Consider the following 19,818-nt stretch of genomic DNA (forward strand, 5'->3'; position numbering starts at 1 on the left):
CCTAAAAGAGCACACAGTGATGAACACACGTGCTCTGCATGACTTTCAGTGTGGGGGTAGGGTTGGAAAAAGCACCTGTTCCTCTTAAAGCAAGAGCTTCAGTTTCTGGAAGATAAGTGAGAAAGTTAATCTGTCATTTAAGTATTGTATAAAAAGAAAAGCCCGTGTATATGACACAAAGTCAGCATAAAACAAAGAAGGGATAGCAAACATAGTCTTCCAGGCTGAATGTTGCTTTGCGTAATGTTGATGTCACCCAAGTAACTCAATATGAGTACTTGGACAGATGAACCTCTAATTATTATTGTTTGTTTATAGCACTGTACCACTTAGTTGCTTTAGTCATGGACCTGGACCATGTTGTGCTAGATGCTGTACTAACACAGAACAAAAATATGGTTCCTGCTCTGAAGAGCTTACAATCTAAATAGACAAGACAGCTGAAGGGTAGGGAAAGGGTATAACACACAATCAGAGTGAACAATGTGATGGCAGCAAACATCATGTTAGTTCTATTATTTTTTTCTTTTGCTGGGTTTAGTTAGGAGGAAGGATAAGCTCAAGGGAAGGGAAGAGGATAAGGGGAACAGGGGAGAAGAGGGTAAGAGGAGTGATACTGAGGTGAAGAGCTTGTGGAGGAGGGCTGGAACAATAGCACAGGGCAAAAAAAAAATGTTCAGTCAAAACTGTAGAAAGTTCTCCAAAAAACTAAAGGGGTGCTTTAACTGATTCTGCCCTACTAGCTGGAGTCTCTGGCTGTCCCCGTTGCCCTTTTCTCTCAAACCTACATGGCAGGGTGAAGGAGAAGACACCACCTGGGTTCTAGTGCACAGTTCAGGGTCTGAGGGATGTTTTGGGGAAGGTACCAGACTGGGTATAGGAAGTGCCACTTAAATACATCAGACTGTAGGCTGAATATTGGTAATTTGTTAGCGAGGCTAGTTGTTTTTGTAAACTCCTGCCATAGCACTAGGAAGTTGAGGGTTCTTCATATTGACATCCAGATTATTGCTTCAAATCTTAGTGCAGGTGTGCTTGCAAGTCTGGTAAAGAAATTAAAGCTTCCAGCTTTACAATATTTTTTTAAACTACTATAGGTGACTAAAGGATAGTTAAAACAGCCCCCATTAACAATTTACTTGATGGGAAACCTCTTTGAACAGTTAAAAGAATAAGCAGGTGATAGGTGATACCATTTGAAGTGGCCAGAATAACACAAAAAGCAATTCACAATTCAGCCACCCATGCAGCCGCAACTCTGTCCTGTAGTGATGCCATGAGTTTAAAAAAAAATCTACTGTTTTAAAAAAATCAGTTAAATTTAATCCAGCGCTATAAGCAGTGATATTATGCACTTGTGATTATATGGTTATTGCAAGGTGTCGGCACAAAGAGGAAATAAGGTTGTTCACATGTCTTAACTGTTTGTTTTAATTTCTTAACATGTTTGGGTTTTTATTAATTTAACCTTAACTCTGAATTTCCTAGGGTTTGCGATGCTTATTTATGGGATAATTATAATATCTCAATAATATTTGTACCTTTAAATTACTTATATACATTCAACCTTAAATCCAATTTAACATAGTTTTTGTCTGGGAATATAAAATGAATAATCTTGTGATACAATAGGATCTATGAATATTTTAAAATCTAATAATACATTTATGAATTGTCTTCACAGATATTGCTACTTTCAGTTCCTGGCTTTTTGCTGAATTGTACTTTAATTGGATGGTTAACTTATAAAATCAATAAGTATAACTGGAACTGGCACGTTAGCATGTTGTTTGGAATCATTCTTAGCACAACAGATCCTATCCTTTCTGTGGCTTCTGTGAAAAACATTGGTATGTCAATTTTTCCAACAGTTTGGAAAGTATGAATATTTTTAGATTTAAATAATCCTGCACACAATACAGAAATTGGGGCATGCTGTATTTCATCACTCTTGCTATTTTTTGAGCTTATTGCATTCTTGAAAACAAAAATGGGGAGGAGGACTGGGAAAAATGAAGTGCTAATATTTGTGAATAAACGAGGAAAACTCCCAAAAATAATAAAACAGAAGTTATAAATTATGTTATGAATGTGGTGGACAGCAACAAAAAATTATCAAAACACTCCATCATATATACATATATATATCCAAATATCACTGGTGCTATTAGTTATGGAGGTCTGCTTTGGATTCAGACAAGTTAATGTGAGCTAAAACAAAAGCCTCTGCCAGAATGTCATTGAAGCCAAAGTATATTTAGGGCAAGAGCAAACTTAAAAAAAACCCAACTATTCTTTACTGACCTTTTTCTTTAGAACCCATAGTGAGTGTTACAGTGACAATCTAACTAAAACAAATATTTCAATATATATAACATAGATGGAGACCAAATGTTTTATAAGGGAAGCTTTTGTCCTTTTCGTTCTGAGGTGGAACTAAAAGAGTAGTTTGCGATATTTTGCCAAAGCCCTTAAAATTCTTAACCTTGAAGTAAAAGTGACTGTCCCTTATCTCTCTGAGCATAGGGAACATGCTAAGATTCTGAAACTTTTTCTTTTCGCAGCTGTAGCTAAAGCGTCCCCCAAAAACTTCTGACAAAAGAGGCCTGGATTTGAATGGTTCTAGAGATGACATTCTGATCTCAGGACTGGAACCACATGTTCCTTCTGGCCACTGTGTAAGAGAGAAGAAGGGCATGAGAAGTGAATCTTGTGATGTTACAAAAAGCATAATAAATAAGGAAGAGCCTTATACATGTTTTGAAGTTTCTCATACGTGATTCTGTTATTCTTAGATTTTAATTTGAGAGCATCTTAATAGTTTGCATCCAGGAGAGTCAAGCTGTAGAGATGACCAAGCCACAGCAGCACATAAAGCTAAAAAGGAGGTGTCATGGTCTATTTTGAGAGATATTTATATTATTATAGGATCCTTACATAAAATTACCGCTTCCACAAGGTTTGCCATCTTTTTGGTATGGGAAGACATTTCTGAGTCCACCTTAGAAATAAAATTTTGACCTTTTATTCCTTAAGAGATTTGTATAATGGGGAGGCAGAGCTTACAAATATTCTTCCAACTTGTAGGCAGTCATTCTGAATTAATATCTTTTAAACATTTAGGAATAGAAAAATATTGATCCTTACATTTTTCACTTGAAAGGGATTTCTTTTGAGGGTTTCTGGGGATTTAGAGTCTGCATCTTCAATCTTGAGGGTCTTGCTAATTTTAGGAGTTAATTTGATTAAATTGGTCTACTACTCACAAAGTCAAATTAATATGGTTGAGGAGCCTAAGATGGAGAAAAAACCCACACTCAGGAGGATTATGATGTTAACCCTTGTAGGGCTTGTGTTCACTAGCAAATTAGGCTCTTAGAATACAGCCTTGAGGAGTCCTGTTAACTGGCATGATGATAAATGTGAATTTGAAAGTCAAAATGGACAGGAACAAGATGTGTTTAACATTATGTCAGCTGTTCAAGGGTAAACCTTGGTTCCAGTAGGGGTTTTTCCCTTTTTTGCTTTATGCTGTCTAAAAAAGGCCTGAGAAAATTGAAAAACCCCTCCCCACTTTTTGCTGTTTTTAAATATGAAGAAGTCTTGTCTTCCCTGTTTTGCTTGAGGTTTCCTAGAAGGTTTGAAGAACTGGAATTCTGTATTTTAGAATGTTTATTTTAAAAGTGGGCTATTAACTTTGAATTTCTAAGATTTCTAATGTGTATGTTTTGCATCTTTATTTGAAAATAGTGTTTTCTTAAGACAGTGCTTTGTCTGGAGAAAGAGACCCCATTCACAACTCCTCAGATTCTAGAAATGATTCAAACCCAGTAGCTGTTCATAATCAAGATGACTATTTAGAGCCCAGCACAGAGAATCACTCCTCTAAGGGTCAAAATAGGCATGGCTTTGGCCATAATTTTATCGCTATGGTTAAGATTTGCAGTGAGGCAAAAATTTATTGCATGAATGGTGTCCCAGTAGCATTCATCAATTGCCAATTCTCTCTAGTGGCTAGAATTGCTTGTGCTATGCCTTGATATCCCCTGGGTAGAATTGCACACAGTGTATCTCAAGAAATTCTTTCCGAGTGCATGGAACCACTCACTGGATGCAAAGCGAAATAAGGCATAATTCTTGCATCTTATCCAAATGTCCCTTTGAGGTAAGATAAGACTAAAGAACATGCTGAAAGCCTGCTTAGTTTTCACTATAGAGGGTGGTGAACTGTCACAGATTCACAGAATCAGTGCTACGCCCCCAGATTTGGAGGAACCCCTTCAGTGTGCCAGACCCCAAGTAGTCTCACTCTTCCTTCAGGGTAGGCTACGCAGCCTCACTGCCTTCTTAGACTGAACCTCTGTGGCTCCAGCACTCCTGCTTCATACTGTGAGCTCTGTTCAGTGAGTCATACTGAGATAGACTCCTGGTAGACACTTATGCACTCTTCAGGGATTAATGCACCTCACCAAGTATTTGCAGTGACACTTTAACAGCACTATCAAAAGAGTAGGGTTTATTAGGTGGACCACAGAATAGTAAATCTGTAGTTTGGCATAGAGAAATGGAGATTAAAGCAGAGTCCAAGTCCAGTCTGGTTAGCTGAAAGCCCAGCTAAGCTGTACTCAACCCCCATACTCAGGTCAGGCTCTGCCTTTCTGTCTGACCTTGTTCAGCTCCCATGTGAAAGCCCCGGACTCCTTCCAGCAACTAACTGTTATCCCTTACCAGTCCTTTGTTTTTGAGCTGGGGCATTGGGCTCAGCTTCCCTGCTGAGAGATGACAAAATCCATCTCTCCCTTGATCATGGATTGCTAGGTGTCAATGTCCTGATGATTGGCTTTTCCATTGTCTTCTTGGATGCCCCACTGATATGGGGTTGACCTCAGACAGTCCTTTTATAACGAACCAGTCAGGCTCAGACAGTTAGGGCAACATTCATACCTGTTTCTCTTAGCCTGCGCTGAGAGCAAACAGTCCTTTTTCTCACTGGGTAACCATGCAAAATATAGGGGAAATGGAGGCACACATAGGTTTCATAAAAATATTACAGAAAATTGCCACTTCATCACCAGAGCATACCCAGAGAACAAGATAATTCAGGATTTACAGGCCCTTGCCCGGGAAAGTGAAAGCAACTCTTTTGAGGTCCCACTTCAGGCTATTTTCCACACATCCTCTTAATTCACTTTGATTGCACTACCAGTGTTGTGTCTTATCAAAAACATGAGAATTGCCATATGTGATCAGAGCAAAAGTCTATTGAGGCTACACCACTGTATTGTCTTTTATTAGACTTCTCACAGGAATGGAGATCTACGTAGGATAGGGTAAATTAAACAGAGTTTTTATCAACTAGCATTTTCCAGTATTAATACTCTGTTCTCAGCAGCATAGCTCAGCACATATATACAGGTTCTCTCTCTGTCTCTAAGTCACTTCCTGAGCCTCTCTTAAATTAACAGTGTACCAAATATATGTATCATATGTACAATACACCCCCCCCATAAATAAAAGAAGTTTGGAGATGCCATTACCAATGTTCCTGATTCATAACAGCATTAGGACATGCCATAGTCCTTCTATTCTGGGTTTAAATCTTTATCGGGAGTGACACAGATGTGGTGTCATCTGGTGATTGTATTTGTGTTGATTGTTGTCAAGGTTCCTCCCCCACTCTGAACTCTAGGGTACAGATGTGGGGACCTGCATGAAAACCTCCTAAGCTTACTTTTACCAGCTTAGGTTAAAACTTCCCCTAGGTACAAATTAATTTTATCCTTTGTCCTTGGAATATCCACTGCCACCACCAAACTCTAACTGGGTTTACTGGGAAACGTAGTTTGGACACGTCTTTCCCCCCAAAATCCTCCCAACCCTTGCACCCCACTTCCTGGGAAAGGTTTGGTAAAAATCCTCACCAATTTGCATAGGTGACCACAGACCCAACCCCTTGGATCTGAGAACAATGAAAAAGCATTCAGTTTTTTTACAAGAAGACTTCTAATAGAAATAGAAGTAAACAGAAATAAAGGAATCACCCCTGTAAAATCAGGATGGTAGATACCTTACAGGGTAATTAGATTCAAAACATAGAGAATCCCTCTAGGCAAAACCTTAAGTTACAAAAAAGACACACAGACAGAAATAGTCATTCTATTCAGCACAGTTCTTTTCTCAGCCATTTAAAGAAATCATAATCTAACACATACCTAGCTAGATTACTTACTAAAAGTTCTAAGACTCCATTCCTGTTCTATCCCCGGCAAAAGCTGCACACCGACAGACACAGACCCTTTGTTTCTCTGCCTCCTCCCAGCTTTTGAAAGTATCTTGTCTCCTCATTGGTCATTTTGGTCAGGTGCCAGCGAGGTTACCTTTAGCTTCTTAACCCTTTATAGGTGAGAGGATTTTTTCCTCTGGCCAGGAGGGATTTTAAACGGGTTTACCCTTCCCTTTATATTTATGACACGCCCCCCAAATCTCAGCTAGGGTGAAACACTGGCTGGGATTTCTTCCTGGAGCTCTAGGAAAAACAGAGTTAATAAGACACATGCATCTCTAAATATACTACCAAGTACATAAAGACTAACAATATTTTCCACGTCTCAAGGACGATTTTAACCAGTTGATTCTGGGAAACTTTCACGGGAGAGTGCATCAGCCACTTTGTTAGAAGCTCCTGAGATGTGCTGGATGTCGAAATCAAAATCTTGGAGAGCTAAACTCCACCAAAGAAGTTTTTTGTTATTTTCTTTGACGCTGTGAAGCCACTTCAGTGCAGCATGGTCGGTTTGCAGGTGGAAACGCCGTCCCCAAACATATGGGTGTAGCTTTTCCAGAGCGTAGACAATGGCGTAACGTTCTTTTTTACTGACTGACCAGTTGCTTTCCCTCTCAGACAGTTTTTTGCTGAGAAACACTACAGGGTGGAATTCTTGATCAGGTCCTTTCTGCATTAAAACTGCTTCCACCCCACGCTCGGAAGCATCTGTGGTTACTAGGAACGGTTTGTCAAAGTCTGGGGCCCTTAGTACAGGGTCAGACATGAGTGTCGCTTTAAGCTTGTTAAAGGCCTTCTGACACTTTTCAGTCCACTGAACGGCATTTGGCTGTTTCTTTTTGGTTAGGTCTGTCAGTGGGACAGCGATTTGGCTGTATTGCGGTACAAATCGTCTGTAATAACCGGCCAAGTCTAAGAAGGATTGAATGTGTTTCTTTGACTTTGGGACAGGCCACTTTTGGATAGCATCCACTTTGGCCTGTAGGGGGCTGATAGTTCCTTGACCCACCTGGTGTCCAAGGTAAGTCACTCTGTTTAGGCCTATTTGACACTTCTTTGCCTTAACAGTTAGTCCTGCCTCCCTTATGCGCTCAAGGACTTTTTGTAGATGTTCCAGGTGATCTGCCCAGGAATCCGAAAATATGGCCACATCATCAAGGTAGGCAACTGCATATTCTCCTAATCCCGCTAGGAGACCATCTACAAGTCTTTGGAAGGTGGCGGGTGCATTTCGCAGCCCGAAAGGGAGTACATTAAATTCATACAGCCCGAGATGTGTGGTGAAGGCTGACCTTTCCCTGGCAGATTCATCTAGCGGTACCTGCCAGTACCCCTTGGTTAAGTCCAAGGTAGAGATGAACTGGGCCCGTCCCAGTTTCTCTAATAGTTAATCTGTGCGTGACATTGGATAGTTGTCTGGGCGAGTTACAGCATTTAGCTTATGGTAGTCCACGCAAAAACGTATCTCCCCATCTCGTTCGGGAACTAGAACCACTGGAGATGCCCATGCACTTCCAGAGGGGTGGATTACACCCATCTGTAGCATGTCCTGGATCTCCCGTTCTATAGCAGTTTTAGCTTGAGGAGACACCCGGTAAGGTTGGACTTTAATTGGGTGAGCATTACCTGGGTCAATGGAGTGGTATGCCCGTTCAGTCAGTCCTGGGGTGGCTGAGAACGTTGGCGCGTACCTAGTGCACAGCTCCTTGATCTGCTGTCGCTGCATACGCCCAAGGGTCATGGAGAGGTTCACCTCTTCCACACCACCAGCACTTTTCCCTTCGTAGTAGACACCTTCAGGCCACTCAGCGTCGTCTCCTCCCTGGGCTGTAAACTGACAAACCTTTAATTCTCTGGAATAAAAGGGCTTTAGAGAATTAATATGGTACACCTTAGGCTTTCTGTTGGAGGTAGGGAATGCTATGAGATAATTAATAGCTCCCAGGTGCTCCTGGACTGTGAATTGCCCTTCCCATGATGCTTCCATTTTATGGGCCTGGAGCGCCTTTAAGACCATGACCTGGTCCCCTACTTTGAAGGAACGCTCTCTGGCATGTTTATCATACCAGGCTTTTTGCTCTTTTTGAGCATCCTGTAAGTTTTCTTTAGCAAGGGCTAAAGAAGTTCAGAGGGTGTTTTGTAGGTTGGTTACAAAGTCCAGAATGCTAGTTCCTGGAGAAGGTGTAAATCCCTCCCATTGCTGCTTCACCAACTGTAATGGCCCCTTAACTTCATGGCCATTGGCTACATGTTCACATGGCTACAAGTTCAAATGGGGAAAACCCTAAACTGGGGTGTGGTACAGCTCTGTAGGCAAAGAGCAGCTGCTGCAACACTAGGTCCCAATCATTGGAGTGCTCATTTACTAATTTACGTATCATGGCCCCAAAAGTTCCATTAAACTTCTCCACCATGCCATTTGTTTGATGGTGGTAAGGAGTGGCAACCAAGTGATTTACCCCATGAGCTTCCCAAAGGTTTTCCATAGTTCCTGCCAGGAAATTAGTCCCTACATCTGTGAGGATGTTGGAGGGCCAACCTACCCTGGCAAAAATGTCTGCTAGTGCCTGGCACACACTTTTAGCCCTGGTGTTGCTTAGAGCTACTGCTTCCGGCCATCGGGTGGCAAAATCCATGAAAGTCAGTATGTACTGCTTTCCTCTGGGTGTCTTTTTCGGAAAAGGACCCAGAATATCCACAGCTACTTGCTGAAATGGAACTTCAATGAAGGGGAGTGGCTGGAGAGGGGCTTTGACCTGGTCTTGGGGTTTTCCCACTCTTTGGCATACTTCACAAGACCGGACATAGGTAGAAACATCCTTGCCCATTCCCTCCCAGTGGAATGACCCCCCCAAACGGTCTTTGGTCCTGTTCACCCCAGCATGGCCACTAGGGTGATCGTGGGCTAAGCTCAAGAGCTTGGCCCGGTATTTAGTTGGAACTACCAACTGTCTCTGAGGATGCCAGTCTTCCTGGTGTCCACCAGAAAGAGTTTCCTTGTATAAAAGTCCTCTTTCTACAACAAACCTGGATCGATTAGAAGAGCTGAGAGGCGGTGGGTTGCTCCGTGCCGCCGTCCAAGCTCTCTGGAGGCTTTCATCTGCTTCCTGTTCGATCTGGAACTGTTCCCTTGATGCTGGAGACATCAGTTCCTCATTGGATTGTGGACCTATGCTTGGTCCCTCTGGAAGCAATGTAGGGGATGGAGCTGTTTCCATTGACTGTGAACCGCTCTCCGCTGGTGCACTATGTTGGGTTTCAGGCTCCGGCTGAGCCTCTTGTGTAGGGTTATTGGCTGCTGCTGGTTCAGGTTCGGTGGGGCCCTCTGGTGTTGAGGTTGCAAGTATTGGATTCAGTGCTGGCAAATGGTCTGGTGCTGGTTGTTCTGCTGGTTCCGGTTCTGGGACTGGTTCCGTCTGGGTCTCTGGGACTGGATCCACTACTGCTGTTGCAGACATTGGCCTGGGGTCCGGGTCCATCACCTCTGACTGGGTCCTGATAGAAGTTTCCGGAACAGAGCTAGGCCTCACGGCTTGTTTAACCTGGCTATGGGTGACCATTCCCACCCTCTTGGCCTGCTTCACATGATTGGCCAAGTCTTCCCCCAACAGCATGGGGATGGGATAATCATCATAGACTGCAAAAGTCCACGTTCCTGACCAGCCCTGGTACTGGACAGGCAACTTGGCTGTAGGCAAATTGAAAGAGTTGGACTTGAAGGGTTGAATCGTCATTTGGATCTCTGGGTTGATTAAATTGGGGTCCACTAAGGAAGCATGGATAGCTGACATTTGTGCTCCAGTGTCCCTCCACACGGTGACCTTCTTCCCGCCCACACTCACAATTTCCCTCCGCTCCAAGGGTATCTGGGAGGTATCTGGGCCTGCAGACCTCTGGTGTGACCCCGGTGCAATGAACTGTAATCTGTTGGGGTTCTTGGGGCAGTTGGCCTTTACATACCCCAGCTCGTTACATTTAAAACATCGTCCAGCTGACGGGTCACCGGGGCGAGGTGGGTTGCTGGAGAATGGGGTGGTGGGACAATAAGGTGTCTGGAGGGTTCTTTGGGAGGTAGGTGGGGCTTTGGGCGGCCCCCGGTAATAGGGTGTGATCTGGGGTTGTCCCTTCTGGTCTCCGCTCCAACTGCGACCAGTTTTCTTCTTCTCTGCCACCTCCACCCATCTGGCTCCAATCTCTCCTGCCTCGATTACAGTTTTGGGCTTCCCATCTAGGATGTATCCTTCTATTTCCTCAGGAACCCCCTCTAAGAATTGTTCCATTTGCATTAGGAAGGGCAAATTTACTGGAGATTCAACACTTGCTCCTGATATCCAGGCATGCCAATGTTTCACAATGTGGTAGGCATGTCAGGTAAATGACACGTCTGGTTTCCACCTTAGGGCTCTGAACCTCCGACGAGACTGCTCGGGTGTTATCCCCATTCTGACTCTCTCCTTGGATTTAAACAGTTCATACTTGTTCATGTGTTCTTTAGGGATTTCAGCTGCCACCTCAGCTAAGGGTCCACTGAGCTGCGGCCTCAGCTCTACCATGTATTGGTCAGTAGAGATGTTGTACCCAAGGCAGGCCCTTTCAAAGTTTTCTAAGAAGGCCTCAGTATCATCGCCTGCCTTGTAGGTGGGGAACTTTCTGGGATGGGGAGTGGTACCTGGAGAAGGATTGCTAGGGTTTGTTGGTATATTCTGCTGAGCCTTTACCTTCTCCATCTCCCAGTGCATACTTCCTCTCTTTTTCCCTCTCCTCCTTCTTCAGCCGCATGAGTTCTATCTGTCTTTCATGTTCCCTTTGTTTTTTCTCAGCCTGAAATCTGGCTAATTCCAGCTTTTGTCGAGCAGTTGATTTTGTCATCCTAACCTCTCTGTTTTTAACTAACTTTACACCTGAGGTTTAGAAATAAACAAACAAAACTTGGCTGTAAAATTTTGCTGTGCTGGAATAGAATACCTATTCTCTGATAGTGATTGTCAGCCTACAGAAAAAGACAATTCTCTTATCTCTGCTCTGGTCCGAAATCAAAGGAAAAAACCTCCAACTACTTGGAAACCTGCTTACCAGCAGCCCAAAGGAAAAAAAATTCCTTTTCAAACTTGTGCTCCTTGTAAAAATATCAAAATCCTTAAAAAAAAAAAAAAAAAAAAAAAAGGCCCCTGCCACTTTTGTCTGCAGGCAAAAAGTTACACTGTTATTGTGCAGCCATATAAGAACAAATTAAAGTTTTGATTCCAGGGCGGTGGGGGGGTCCCACAGCTGCTAGCAGGGCTGCCCACAGTTGCCCAGCTGCCGTGAGGGTTGTGGGGATCCAGCAGCTCCGCATGGATATTTTTAGTAAAAGTCAGGGACAGGTCATGGACTTCTGTGAATTTTTCTTTATTGCCCATGACCTGTCTATGACTTTTACTAAAAATATCTGTGACAAAATTTTAGCCTTAGACATGACCTCTTGAGGTCCCTTCCAGCCCTGCATATCTATGAATCCAGCCTGAGGATTCAATACCTTTGATATGGGGAGTCACTTTTTTAAAATTAAGTTTAATAAAATCCCACTTTTAAAACCATCACTGGTTGCCATCCATTTTTCCTTCATATAGACTCATTCTGGGAGAACGAGAAGTTTGTTCACATCTGTTCACTCTTGACGTGGGATCAAAAGATGATGCTTATTTGGCAGTTCTGCTGTCCTTGTTTACTGGAACTTCTCAGCCCACCTTCATAGAGGTGGTACTGCTGACTGAACTCCCACCAGTGGGAAGATGCAAAGACCCTTCAAAGAAGAAATTAAGGTAGTTTTTAAAATTACTACACATGCGGATACTACTTTTGGTGTCCATGTGCTGCTGTACAGGAGTTAATGTTTTAACTAGCAGTGTCCATTAGAGGGTATGCATGCTCCCAGCATGACCTCACTTCACTCCTCCTGCCCACCTGGGCACAGCGACCCCCTCCACCACTCAGTTTCTTGTGAGACAGAACAAGGTAGTGTTCCTGTGTAGTAATCTTGTTACTTAGTAATTAGACTGATGGTAGTTAATTTGTTTTGTTTATATTTGGTAGTTAGTGTGTTACTGTTTCAATTAGCTTGTTAGTAGGCTTAAAATAAAAAAATAACTTATGGCAGAACACAGAAGTCTTCAGGCTTCAAGCCATGCCTCTCTTGTGGGGGGATTATTCCTGTGACTGTGACCCAGGACAGATGCCTTTACTGTCAGAGAGAGGAACATATCACTAAGTGTGCGATCTGCAAGTCCTTCAAGAAGCACACACAAAAGTGGAGGCAGTCTAGATTGAAGCTTTTTCTTATGGAAAGGTCCATTTGAGCTATGTTGGTCTGAGTATTGATTAAGTCAGTTTCCCGGCACTGAGCCCTGTCTGTGTTGCTGGCAGTGCAGAGGAGTTCTTCAGTGGAGCTATTACTGCCGGTGCCCAGCATAGAGAGGAGCTCTTCAAAGGAGCAGTTACCGCTGATGCGGGAAAAAGTGGGACTGGGATGTTGCACCACATCAGAAAGCAGGTACAGAAATCTTCCTCACCTTCAGCACTGGCTTCAGCAGCACCATCCCTCTCTGCACCAGAGTGCTCAGGACACTCTTTTGCAGTATTTTCCTTTTCGGCGCCAGATGTTTTGGTCAAAGCCCTCTCTGCACCGGCGGTTTCAGCTGTAGAGGAAACTTCAAAGCAGAGAGAGGCATCCACAGTATCCTCACTATAGGGAGACTTGGCAACTAAATTTTCAGCTCCAAAAGCTTACTTGGTTTCTTCACCAGACCTCAGGGTCTCTCCAGAACCCGAGTCACCAATCCGGGAGGGTTCCTTAGTCTCGATACCAGACAGATCCTCTCCTCAAAAAGAAGCATGGGCACCTGTAATGAAAACCTTAAACCAGCATGTCAATACAATTTTGATTCCCATGTAGATCTTTCAATCTCCTGTCATGACTTCTCTGTTAGAGGCTTCTTCATCCAAAGACACTGATTTCTCTGCCGACTCTGACAAGAGTCCTCCACCAAAAGGGAAATCACACAGACGGAGAGAAAAGAAGTCTCGGGCAGCATATGAAAAAGAACCTCAGAACAAAACTTACGAGGCTAATTCTCACTATACTCCTTTGTTCCTTTGAATTGGCCAAATGTCCCTTTCCCATATGGACAACAATCATCGCCATATTCACCCTCATGGCTTCAATCTCTGCAATTTCAGGGACACGTTCTCCCACGATATATGGAGTCTGTTTGAGTCTCTTGCAGCAAACTCTTACAATTCTGATTGCTCTCCTCATCAAGAAGTTCAGGATGCAGAGGAACAATAAATTTAAGTGATGGTGAAATAACAGTCCAGCTAGAAAATCCTTCTGATCCTATACTTGGGTTCTACTTCTTTGCCTGATGAAACTGTTTCACAGTCTACACCATTTTCAGTTGATGATTTTAAAACCTTTCAGCAATGGCAAAAACACTAGAAGTTCCTTTGGAAAAAGCATATTAACTTTTTGATATTCTACAGCCAGCATCCCAAAATAGCATTGCACTACCTATTAATGAAGGAATATTGGATCCAGCAAAAAGTCTCTGGGCTACCCGGCCTCCATTCCAGCAACTGAAAAATGTGCTGGTTATAGATATTGGATGCCATATAAAGGATTTGAGGTATATATTATACTCATCCTGCTCCATTGTTACTGGTTGTTGCTGTACATAAAGATAAGCGATCAAAACAGTCTGGGAAATCTACCCCTAAGGAGAGAGAAGCCAAGAGGCTGGATCTTGTTGGAAAGCAAATGTACTTCTCAGCATCTTTACAGGTCAGGATAGCAAATTATCAAGCCATGCTATCTAAATATGATTATCTGCAGTGGGATAGGCTGTCAGAGTTTAAGGACAAGTTACCCTCAGAAAGTGGAGATGAGCTTAAACCTATTTGTGAAGGACAGTTTATTGCTAAAACCTCTCTTCAAGCTGCTTTAGATGCTGCTGATTCCAGTGCTACAGGTATCATGATGATTAGCATGGTTATCTCCCTCAGGTTTTACCAACAGAAGTGCAAGCGTCTATTGAAGATTTGCCATTTGATAGTCAGAATCTATTCAGTGCCAAGACTGATGAATCTCTGCATTCATTAAAAGACTTGAGATACGTGCTCAGATCACTGGGTTTATACAATCCTTCTTTCAGTAAGAAACAGTTTCATCCTTAATCTTTATCCTCCAGATATAGGAACACACATTATTCTTTTTCATATTCCCAACACCAGAGGCCTTCCGAACAATCGAGAAAGAGCTCTAGATATCAGAAGAATTAAGTTTCAGTACGATCTTCCTTAACTAATCAGTCGGGTCAGACACAAAGGCATCAAATTTGATGTGATGGTCAAGGATCTTGGACTAATCCACAAGGATCAATACCTTTTGACTCGACTCTTTGGTTCTTGTTTTTTTTTTTGTGGAGGCTTGGGTGGCAGTCACCACAGATCAATGGATCCTTCTAGTAATTAGGGATAGTTATGTCATTCAATTTCAATTCCTGCCTCCTATCACCCTTCTTCTCAGTCCCTTTTCAGAGATCATTCTTACAAAAGTGCCAGGTGTCACTAGGTAAGCGAACTGATCAAGCTAGAAGCAATAGAGTTAATATCTCAGGAGTATACTGGAAAAGAGCTCCCTTCTCCCTATTTCCTCATAATTAACAGTCTCTATCCATATCCCTAATCGGATCCTGGGGGTCTGTAGATAGCCCCAAGAACTACCCCAGTGGAGCCTCTATTATCTTTCTCCCCCAAAGTGATTTTGATCCAAACAGATTCCGTTCTATCCATTCCATCACTCCCAATTTCTTTACAGTTTACCTCTTCGTTAATACACAATGTTACTCCACAACCTGTACCTTTATTTCTGTCTTTCCTGAACAGCACATACTCTTCAATACCTGTACTCCAGTTATGACTGCTATTGTACCATGTTTCTGTTATCTCTATTGTATCTGGTTTCTCTTCCTGCACCAATGAATCTAGTTTCTCCATTTTATTACCCAGGATCCTTGTATTGATGTACAGACAATCTTAGTTGTTTCTGCTTGGCTTCATCCAGATTCCTCGCCAGATTAGGTGCAGTGATTTCACTGCAATATCACCTCCCTGGCTGTTACTGTCATTGCTGTTGGCACTATCTTGTTGTTGTCCAGTCTCCTCCTCACTGTTATTCCTTTCTCCATTGCTGTGTTCTCTCTTACATAATTTTCCTCTCACTCAGTATTAGAATCAGGTGTGGACATTACATCCACCTCACCCAACTGTCTCCACTGAATTCCTAGTTCTTCTTTGAGTGATGTCCCTGTGGTGCTCCACTTTGGGTGTCGGTGCGCCTCTACGCTCATAGTCAGAGACTTAAGGAAGTAGTGCTTGGTTGGGTTGCACATGCGCAGTCCCCATCTCGCGCTGCTTCAGGCAGTTATCTGGCGCTGTGCAACCAACGCGCCCCCTCCCCCCCAGTTCCTTCTCTACCACCTTTGGTTCAAGTCAGAGCATTTAGCATTGTCTTGCAGATTAGGAATAGTTTAGCTTTTCCCTTAGTTTTAGTTTTCAGTTAGAATAGTTAGCCTTCCTACTTTATCCCCATTATTTTATTTTCTCCTCATAGGGCTGTAGGTTTCCTTTTTTTTTTTTTTTACCAGAGCAGCACGGTATTCATACCTCCCCTCCCCATTACGGGGAGAGTACATCCCTGAGGGGTGTGCCTGGTTCCCCAGAGTTCAAACGCTGCATTACCTGCAGGTTTTCTATACCTTTCTCAGACGGGTACTCTCACAGCTGAAGTACTTGCACTGTAACAAACTGAAAGCCCACACCAGAAAGGCAAGAGATCTCCAACTGAAACTTCTGTTCATGGAGAAGTCTCTCCACCCGATGTCTGAGCCTGAGGTATGCATTTCACACGGCCAGAAATCACCGACCTCAGCCTCTGACAAGGGCGTTTCCTCCACAGCACAGGCTCCTGATCAACCTGCCAAGAAGGCAGCAAAAAAATGGGGTACCACGCCCCCAACTTTGGAGTTGGCCAAGAAAAGGCGCTGTGCTAACAGGCAAATGCTCCTGGACATGTCAGTGGCTGAAGCAGCGGGTCCCTCTGGCACCGTTGATACCAAGAAACTGAAAGCTCCCAGGCAGCCAAGATCGGTCACAGTCACCAAGGGGAAAATGAAACCCCATGCTGCGGTACCACTGGACACAAATACACAATTGGTACTGAGCATCTCAGTGCCCCTGCTACTAATGCTGCCACCATCTCACTGTCCAGTAACACAGCATTTTCGACAAGCTGTCTTCAGCATACGGTACCATTTCCTATTATACCAATGGTACAGATACCGGGCATATCGCATCAATTCCTCTGCCACAAAGACCTCTCTGTGTTGTCAGTACTGGAGTCTCCCATCCTCGGCACCGATGGTACCTTGGTACCCTCAGTACTTAGTCAACCCAGCTCTCCATCTCTTTCCGCTGCACAATTCTCAAGTGAAGATGGAGACGAGGATGCTGGGGGCACTCCACAACATTCCTCCTCTGTGGCTGCTCCCATCACACACTCCCCTCTGTACAAGGGCTACCCTACAAACCTTCCGAACCAACTGTGATACGGGCAACCCTGGATGCCCACTATGCCCTTCCAACCACAATGGCCATTTTGGAACCCATGGGCAACATACACCCTGTTGTTGTTGTGGGTATCTGTCAGTCTTCCCACAGCTGACACACATCAAGCACCTTTACCAACACCACAGGGACCGCCCGGCACCTCTGAACAGGGGGTTGAAGAGGAGGAGGAATTCTCTGACCAAGACGATCCACCTGAAGTCCACTTCTCCTCATTCTCACCGGACAACACAATTATGCCTCCATTTCCCACCACAGATGATAATTCCAAACAATTTCAAGTCCTCTGCAAGAGAGTTGCCACTTCACTGGACATTTCACTCTGGAAGAGGTCCAGCAATCTCGACACAAATTAGTAGTTATATTACATGCATTGACCTCATCTAAAATCGCCCTTCCCCTGAATTATGCAATTATGGAACCTGTGAAGTTGCTCTGGCAAACCCCTGCAACGATTCCACCTATCTGTAAGATGTCTGATAAAAAGTACTACATGCAAAGGGCACTGAATTCCTCTTTTTGTATCCAACGCCAAATTCATTGGTGATTGATGCAGTCAATGAACGGGGTAGACAACATAACTACAGAAACACCCCGTATGACACAGACTGGAAATGGCTCAACCTTTTCGGCCACAAAGCATATTCAGCTGTGACCTTACAATTAAGAATTGCTGACTATGAAGCCTTACTGGCAAAGTATGACCAAAATAGCTACGCAAGTCTCTCTGAATTTACTGACTTTATTCCAGATGACAAAAAAGAACAGTACAAATTGATCATCACAGAGGGTCAACTCATAACCAGAACAGCATTATAAGCTGCCAGTGACAGACCCAGACCAGTGGGGTACAGGAGTCTGATAGAAGGCAAATATACTGGCTCACTGGATGAATAGTTTTCTGCTCCCTGAGTGACCAGAGCAGGGGCTGCCCTAGAGCAATCAGGAACCTGCTTGAACCAATTAAGACAGGCAAGCTAATTAAGACACCTGGAACCAATTAAGAACTTATTAGAATCAATTATGGCAGGCAGGCTAATCAGGACACCTGGTTTAAAAAGGACCTCCCATCAGTTAGTGGTGGAGTGCGCAAGGAGCAGGGAGTGAGAAGGTGTGCTGCTGGAGGGCTGAAGAATACAAGCATGATCAGGCTTCAGGAGGAAGATCCTGCTGTGAGGATAAAGAAGGTGCTGGGGGAAGACCATGGGGAAGTGGCCCAGGGAGTTGTAGCTGTCACACAGCTGATACAGGGGACATTGTAGACACCTGCTATCCACAGGGCCTTGGGCTGGAACCCGGAGTAGAGGGTGGGCCCGGGTTCCCCTCATCCCCCTAACTCCTGATTGGACACAGGAGGAGTTGATCTGGTCTATGAGAAACACCAGAATGGAAGGTTTAATTTGGAAAAGTGATCTGGCCTGTCCCTGACCCACTAGGTGGGACACAGAGACTGCAGGGATTGTTCTCCGTTTCCCCCATGCTGGCCAGTGATGAGGTTAGCTGAGTGAATGGCAGGTTTGAGCCTCTAGCTGAAGTGGCCAAACTGAGGGTTGCCGTGAATCTCTGACGTGAGCAAATCCACTAAAAAGCGCAGGACCCACCAAGGCAGAGGAGGAACTTTGTCACACTGCCCTTCATTCAGCAGTGAGATTCCTGGCAACCACGATTGTTATGAGAAGAAACTCCTGGCTCCACCTATCTGGATTCCCAAAGCCAGTACGGTCAACCATAGAGGACTTATCATTTGAGGGATCCAAACTTTTTGTGGACAAAACAATGAGTTTTTACACTCTCTTATGGGCTCGAGGGTGACATTGCGATCTCTGGGCATCCACACACCTAAGATCAAAATATGACAGGGCTGTTATCAAGCCCCTCAAAGATTCTGACCTCCTCCGTACGCACTACACAATAGATACTACGACCATCAGGGTCAGAAACAGAAAACCTCGAGGAGACGACAATCTGCTCCCTCGAATACTACCTCTTAGCCATTAACTTCCAGACAACAAATTTGAAACCCTGGTTGAGGGCCCCAGAATCCCTTCTCTTTCAATGAAGGAACCATCTACAACTTGCAAGACATTTGGAGATCGCCTGATTTCCATTTTACCTGATCTGGCAGAGTATTACAACAGACAGATGGGTATTAAAAATTATCAAAACTGGTTACTCCATCCCCCTTACCTCCAAACCCCCTACTCACCCCCCTTTCCTGTTCCTCTTCGGGGACCCCTCTCATAAACATCTACTGTGAGAAGAGGTAACCCACCTCATATTTCTGGGAGCAGAAGAACCCGTACCATCCAAGTATAGAGGGAAAGGGTTCTATTCCTACTAGTTTCTCATGCAGAATAAAACAGGAGGTTGGAGACATACCTTGACCTACGGCAACTCAATAAATATGTGAAACAGTGATTCAAAATGGTCACACTAGGCACCATAAACCCAGCATTAGGAAGGGGTGTCTGGTTCTCAGCCCTCAACCTCCAGGATGCATATTTTCATATACCCATTCATCCCTCACATCGAAATTTTCTGCGATTTGCTGTAGTACAGGGCCATTTCCAGTACAAAATTCTACGGTTTCGGCCTTTCCACTGCGTCTTGGGAATTCTCAAAGGTATTAGCCGTATTAGCTACCTATCTACGCAGGGAGGGAATCATGATATTTCCTTATTGGATGACTGTCTGCTGAAAGGACCAACACTACAGGCAGCCATGGAGTCCGCCGAACACGCAAGAACTCTGTTTACCAGGTTAGGCCTTCAGATAAACATACAAAAATGTACTCTAACACCAGTTCAACACCTGAAATTTATTGGAGCAGATTTATTTATTGAAATTTATTGGAACTTCCTTGAGGCAACTGCCTC

Source organism: Lepidochelys kempii, chromosome 6, assembly GCF_965140285.1.
Source record: "Lepidochelys kempii isolate rLepKem1 chromosome 6, rLepKem1.hap1, whole genome shotgun sequence".
Lineage (NCBI taxonomy): Eukaryota > Metazoa > Chordata > Testudines > Cheloniidae > Lepidochelys > Lepidochelys kempii.